This window comes from Apteryx mantelli, chromosome 2, assembly GCF_036417845.1.
Source record: "Apteryx mantelli isolate bAptMan1 chromosome 2, bAptMan1.hap1, whole genome shotgun sequence".
Lineage (NCBI taxonomy): Eukaryota > Metazoa > Chordata > Aves > Apterygiformes > Apterygidae > Apteryx > Apteryx mantelli.
In genome coordinates this window covers 153312523-153319185 of record NC_089979.1, presented here as the reverse complement: position 1 = coordinate 153319185, position 6663 = coordinate 153312523, and the positions used below count along the sequence as shown (strand labels likewise).

General features: G+C 41.1%; 1 protein-coding gene across 1 annotated transcript in view; it reads left to right on the top strand.

The window, feature by feature from the left end:
• Positions 1-1610: 1610 nt before the first annotated feature.
• The window catches only part of ZNF438 (zinc finger protein 438), a 64533-nt gene continuing 59480 nt past the window's right edge, over positions 1611-6663 (top strand). Inside the window, exons 1-3 of the mRNA XM_067291854.1 lie at positions 1611-1645; positions 3944-4025; positions 4534-4587. The gene's annotated coding sequence lies outside the window, so the exon portion shown is untranslated. The remainder of the gene's footprint in view (positions 1646-3943; positions 4026-4533; positions 4588-6663) is intronic.

The window sequence follows — 6663 nt, the reverse complement described above, 5'->3', positions numbered from 1 at the left end:
TCTGAAATGACTTTGAGTAAAAAGTCTGCATATCACATTTCATTTGCCAAATGAAGTTACTGTATTCATAAAATGGTGTTTATGATCAAAATAACTAATTCTAATTCACATACATTTTTGTGAAATGAGTTCAAAAAGAACCTATTTTTTTTTCTTTTTATACTGTACTGAAATAACACTGTTTCCAAGTCCAAAGATTGAGGATATGTATTTCCTTAGCTGTCACTTTGCAGTGAACTACAGAAAAATAGACTTAAAAAAAGTCCATGTATTTTAAATATATATTCTAATTTTTAGCATACTGCGGAAACCTACAAGGTTCAAATTTCAGCCATAGGTGCATGTAGAAGAATGTGGGTATTTGAAAGGGATTCTTTACTGCTTATATCTTCTCCTATTCTGACCCCTATTCCTGTCATTACTGATGCTTTTACGGACTTAAACAATACTGCAGTAGCATCATGATTCTAAATACTCGATACCAAAGGACAGCAAAATTAATTGCTTTGCCTAACCTCATTTTCCCCCTTTCCTCTGCTCCCACTTGCCAAGAGCTGTGACCATGCTGCTCCACAGCCTCTCTGCTCCAGCAGGGGCCAAGGTTCCCTTTTAGCCCTGTACTCCAGCATGGGGGCAGCAGGACAGAGCAGAGGTGTGCTGTGTGCAGCCTTAGAGGGGTCTGGGCATCCTGGAAGAGCGCATACGAGAGAGGAGGTGGTCGCGATGATGGAGATGCTCCTGTATTACATGATGATAGTGGAAAACAAGGTGGTCCCAATGCCAATCAGTCTTTGAAATTATGCAGTCCTTTTTCCTCCAGAAAGATCAGCTTTGTTGAAGAACATGATGACGATGAGGGGAGGAGAGAAAAAGATTCCCTTTTTCCTATATGTTCTTATGTCTCCTCTTTTCTTACCTGCATTTCTCTATCTCCATAGCATCTTTCTACACTTTTCATCTTGCACCTCATCTCCCTCCTAATTCCTTTCAGTCATCTCTCAAATCCCACACTACCCTATTTTTCATCACATTCTGATTTTTCCTCCTTCCAGCACTCCCCTCCGACTCATTTCACATATTTCTCAGGGCTTGTAGTTCCCTCTTGACCATTTCCCGGAACGACTCTGGGACTTCGAGAAACTCGCTTTACCAAACTGCCTCCCCGAAATCCCGAATTCCACCCAGCCCTATCCCGCCACACAAGAAGATCAGTTTTGGTGCAGCCTGGGGCCCAGCTCCCCACTTGCGGTGGGCGGGTGGGGAAGGCCTCGGGCCCAGCACGGGACACAGCCTGCCCAGCTGCTGGGGACGGCAGCTGTTGGGGAGGGTGGCGAGGCGGTCGCGGGGCGAGAGGCGCATCAAGGAGACCAGGGCGAGGTGTGTGGTGCATAACTCGGGTGAACCACACGGGCCAGGCAACACGGCAGAGGCGCCGCCGCGGCGCCCCGGCGGCCCTTGCACCCACGTAACGGCCATTTCGGGGCAGCGCCGCGGTGGCCGCCTTCCCGCTGCGCGGCGGCCGCGGGCTCTGCGCCTGCGCCGCGGTCGCTCCCGCCCACGCGGTCTTCCAGCGCACTGTGACGCCACAGCGCGCCGTCGCCGTGACGTAGCGGCGGCGTGACGCAGGCACGCAGAGGGGTGCGCTGTAAGTTCCCTTCCCCCTGCGGCGGCGCGTCCGCGGCCCGGGTGGGTGCGGAGCGGGAGCGGAGGCCGGGCGGCGCCGGGCCCGGGGTGGGGGCGCGGCCGCTCCTCCCCGGGCCTGGCGGCGGGGCGGGCGCGGGGGCTGGGGAGGCCGCTCCGCCCGCTCCGCCCGCGGCCCGGGGCGGGGGAGGAGCCGGCGGGCAGCGGCTCCCGGGCTCGCCGTGCCGGGGCAGCCCCGGTTACGAAGCGGGGCGGGCTCGGGCGCGCCTTCCCTGCCTGACAGCCGGGGTCCCGGGGCGCGGGGCCCCCGGGGCGCTGGGAAACCCCGGCCGCAGGCTGCCGAGCTGTTCCCGGGCGATAACGCCGTGTAACCGCAGTGGTGACACGGCTGTGCGAAACCTTGGCTTTTACCTCAGGGGTTGGCTACGGTGTGTAAAAACAGAAGAAACACAGGCGCGTTTCTAGTATAAGCGGAACCGTGTTTGCAGTATAAGCAGGTGTAACGTAATAAAGACGTACAAATGCCCCTATACGTTAATGGTTTCTGCAAATCACAAAAGTTAGTACTTCTACAGCTCATTTTTATGCTTTTCAAATAGACGTGGCTGCAGAGCCTCACGTAGAGGGTAAGGCAGCAGCGGATGCCCCTGTGCTGGGTGATGCTGAGGCGTTTGCCTCGCGCGGGGCCCTGTCCGCGTGCCGAGCCCGGTACGATGCTCCCGACTGCCCGGCCTGCGTGGGGCTTTGCGACCCTCGCCGCCGCTGCCGCTGTGCTGCTTCTGTGAAAGCACCGATGCCGGGCGCAGCCCCTTGGGCTGCGGAGGCTCTCGGGTCCCTTGCACCCTTTCCTCGGTTCTGTGGCAGCAGGTGCTGTCGTTCAGAAGTGACTGAAATCGGGGGTTGTCGTGTTTGTACGTAGCTGTGGTGTCGAGGCCTGGCAGCTTATGAATTCAGTAGAACTAGGGATATAGTTGTTTCATCAATACCAACATGAAGAAGTTATAAGTGCTCTAATGTGGCTGGCATTGGGGAAAATGAAGAGCTAAGTGTTTAAAGCAGTATAAAAGACAGTTTAGGAAGGATTGTAGTGCGATGTCTTTGGTGTGGGGCATTTGAAAGAGGGTGTGTGGAGGAACTGGCCCCTTTTATTTCTTTTTTTGGTCCAGGAGTCATGCTTTCCTGAAAGACTTCCCTAATTCTGACTTAAAATTTGTGTGTTACAACTAATCTTGCCAGCCTCTTGCTCTTCAAGTCATTTTGCATTTTGCTCAGTTTCATTCTTCGTGTTGACTATTTCACACCGAAGCTGATGATAGGTGCAGCATATGTAGAGGTCTCTGTCAACAGCCTAGCCCTTAAATGCTGGCTTAATTTAGAAATTAGTCTTGAATTTGCTTATATTGATTGTATTGAACTTGTAATATGGCATTAATAGTGACATTTTTATAATTATATAATTGTAATAATTACACTTATATACATATATAATATAATAATATAATTATAAATAATTGTTTTGTGTAATTATTGTATAGTTATTCCATAACAAAAAAAAGGAAAGAGAAGGATGAAATGAGGTAAATGCACAGCTCCCTTGTATCACAGTAAGTTTTATATGCAGTTTTGTATGTTTTTAATAGGCCTTTTCAGCAACCAAAATACTGAGCTTCCTTCTTTTTTAACGTAGTCATAGGTAGTTACTTTTAGTACTAGTTTTGTGTGAAGTTTGACTTTTTTTTTTCCTGTTCCCCCAATTTTTTTTTTATGCAAAGCAAAATATAAGTCTCGGGGATGGGTGTATAACTTTTTCTCCTTTGGTAGATAAAAGAATCAGATTTTCTTCAAACTTAAAGTTGGTTAAAAATTCTGAAGAATTGGGAAAAGGAAGGAAGAAGACTTTTATGGTTGTGGTACAGGTTTAAAATATTTTTGGTAATGATCTGGTATAATATTCTGAGTGTTAGTTTAGTATAATTATTAAAAGATTTTTCTTGGGTAATGATAACTGGAAGATCAGAAGAAATTGGAATGGTGTATGGTATGATTCAAATGTTTTTTTACTTTTCAACAAGGTGTTAGAGTAATAGATTTTTAGATAACTAATTAAAAAGTTATGTAATTAAACTATTTGTTCAAAGAATTCATGAAGGAAATGTTGGTTTCCTATGACTCCTTTATATCTTATTTTTGAGAATATTGGAACTAGTAATGACAGTGACAGCAAGTTATGATATATTTCTCACTTTCTTATATGAAACTTTAGATACATGTAGTGATTTTCATATATATTTTTAATGCACAGGTTCAGTGTTTATGCTGAGTTAAATCAACTGAATGTTCTTCATCTGTGACTTGGGCTGTTTTGAGGATTTTTATGTGCTGAGGTAATATGTCATTTATGAAAGTAGTTTAATGTTTTAAATGTTTATATAAAAATGGTGATAGTTTTATATTTTTATTTGCATCTAATGAGATGCATGTTGTCAGGCCATGAGGATGGTGAAGAAATGGTGAAAATACCATGTTCATCTGGAAGGTATTTTAGCTAAAAACGTTACTGCAATTACAATTTTAGAAACTTACAGAATTTTAAAAATAAGTAATCAAATCAGGAATGTGTTAACTTCATCAGTTATTTTAGAAATATTGATTCAAATATGTATGACTGTAATTTCTAATCTAATGTACTGTTAGTGTATGGTAAGCCTCAGAGGAAATGCCATTGTGTTTGATCGGTTGAGAACAAATGGATTTTATTAGGATTATCATTAGGGTATTTACTGCTTTCTAAAATTTGTACTTCTGTGTTTCTCATTTAATATAATTTTTGTCCTTTCCTAAATATATTTCCTGAGATATTGAGACTTTTGTTTTTTGTTTTCCTTAAAACAGGAATTAAGATGGATGAAAGGTTTTATTGGCCGTAGCAGCAACAAGATGTGTAAGGTAGGTGCGTTGAAAGAATACAGTTAATATCCTTGCAGAATATTCTAATTTTTGCTTCTATATCTCTCTGAACACGAAGAAATAGTATATGGTGAGATGAAATTTGATAGATAGGGCTCTCTTTCAGAAATTTCATAACAAGCATCTCTTTCCAATAGTAGATCTAGGTAGCTTACCTCCTTCTGATTGTGGTAAACTGCCCCATGTTTATCAAAGGTTAACTGAGTACAAGCAGACAGCCTTAGGTACCTGATGCATTTCAATTTTGCATTCTTTGAATGGAAAATTTTGAATGTTTCCTTTCCCTAAGGTTTGTATACATTTTCTTTTGTAAAAGTGGATGGAGAAAATATCACAAATTGTCTGAGTCTTGTTTTCAGTATTCTGTTTAAATGGGATCAAAGAATAAAAAGACTCATTCTCCATGTATTTTATCTATTTTCCTTCTAAAATAGGCAGTTTTTGTTTCTATGTTTGATTTGTTTTTTTAACATTTCTTGCTTTAATGTCACTGAGGGTGTACTCCAGTGGGAGTGTTCTCCAGTGAAATTGTCTGTGTTCAGAATTTCCATAAAAGTTATTAGTGATTCAGCAGCAGTAAAAGATTATTTTTGATGCTTATCCTCATCTGAAGTCAAGTTAAGATTTTGTCCTTGTTTGCTTAAGGTTAATGCTCCAATTTTATCACTGTAATTGACTAATAGAGAACCATAAAATGTTTTTTGTAAAAAGTTTTTTTAATAAAATTTTCAGTATGAATGTATGTTTGTACAAGACTAACATTGGCAAATAACAGAACAGTTATGCTTGGATAATATTTGTTAACTTTCTCATGAAGTGTATTTGCATGTTGTTGTTACCAAAGTTGAAAGAAATGCAAGCTTTGCATGGTGTAAATGTTAAAAATATGTATGTTGTGTGTCTTTAATGCTTATTTGAATTTTGAAAATAAAAAGTTGTAATCACTCTTGCTTCCCTACTTTATCTTACTGGTGTAACAAACAGGCTCTTACTGTCAATTTAAAAGGTCATTTGTGGAATTATGTCTTCTTTGTTGTCACCCTTCTGTATTACTATCAATCTTGTCACGCTTCTTGAAAACATACAGAATAGCTGGGTGTAAACCATCCTACGCTTCATGTGATGTTTGCTAATTGTGTCTTTGACTTATTATAGTACAATATTTGTGGGTACTGGTTTGTCCTTAATAATCTGATTAAACTGAGTGTAAGTAGTATTCAAGCTTTTTTTTCTTTTTAACTGATTTCATGGATATTTATAGCATAATTAAACATTGTAGGAAAATATTATCACAGTTTGTGAAGCAATACATCTTAATTCTTACTAATAATAACAAAAGTGTAATCAGAACACCATAAACTTAACTGTGGTACAGTTATACTGTGCTGTTATTAAACAAGGGTACAAAACTGTGCAAGTTAAGGAGAGACTATTTTTGGTTTGTCTCCTGTCTTTTTACCAAATTAGGAAAGAACTATTTCATCACCTAAACTTTACAATAGTCTTTTTACCTTTGGTTCTTTCTGACAACTTTTTGAGGGGTGTAGAGTACTGGAAGTCTTGCCTGAAAGGAGGCTAGCCGGTGTCTTGCAACTAAAACGGGTTTAGTATTGAGCAGTTAGTGTACTTTTAACTATAGCACAAATGGAAAGAATATGATATGTGGCTTGATGCATCTTTCAGAGCTGTAATGCGTTGTGGTCACTTCATTTGTGGTTGTGCTTGTTTAAAAAAATAAAGCTCTGCTTTGCTTTATTTTTTTCAGAATGATTAATTGTTTTCTCATGGGATCATATAAAGAATAAAACTATGCTGTATTGAGGAATGAATATATTTTTTAAAAGAAGTGACTTTCACTTTCAGTGCATATTAATTTCTATATAAGTCTTCTGTATTTTCATTCTCTAGCTAAAGAACTTGATTGTTCTTCAGGAAAGCTAAAAACAAGATTGTTGGTTTAGGAAAAAATTATCTTGCTTAATGCCAAGAGGGTGTCATGTGCTGAGATAAAGTTCAAAGCTGGAGTATCCCTGTCCTGCTGAAATGCCTCTGTCA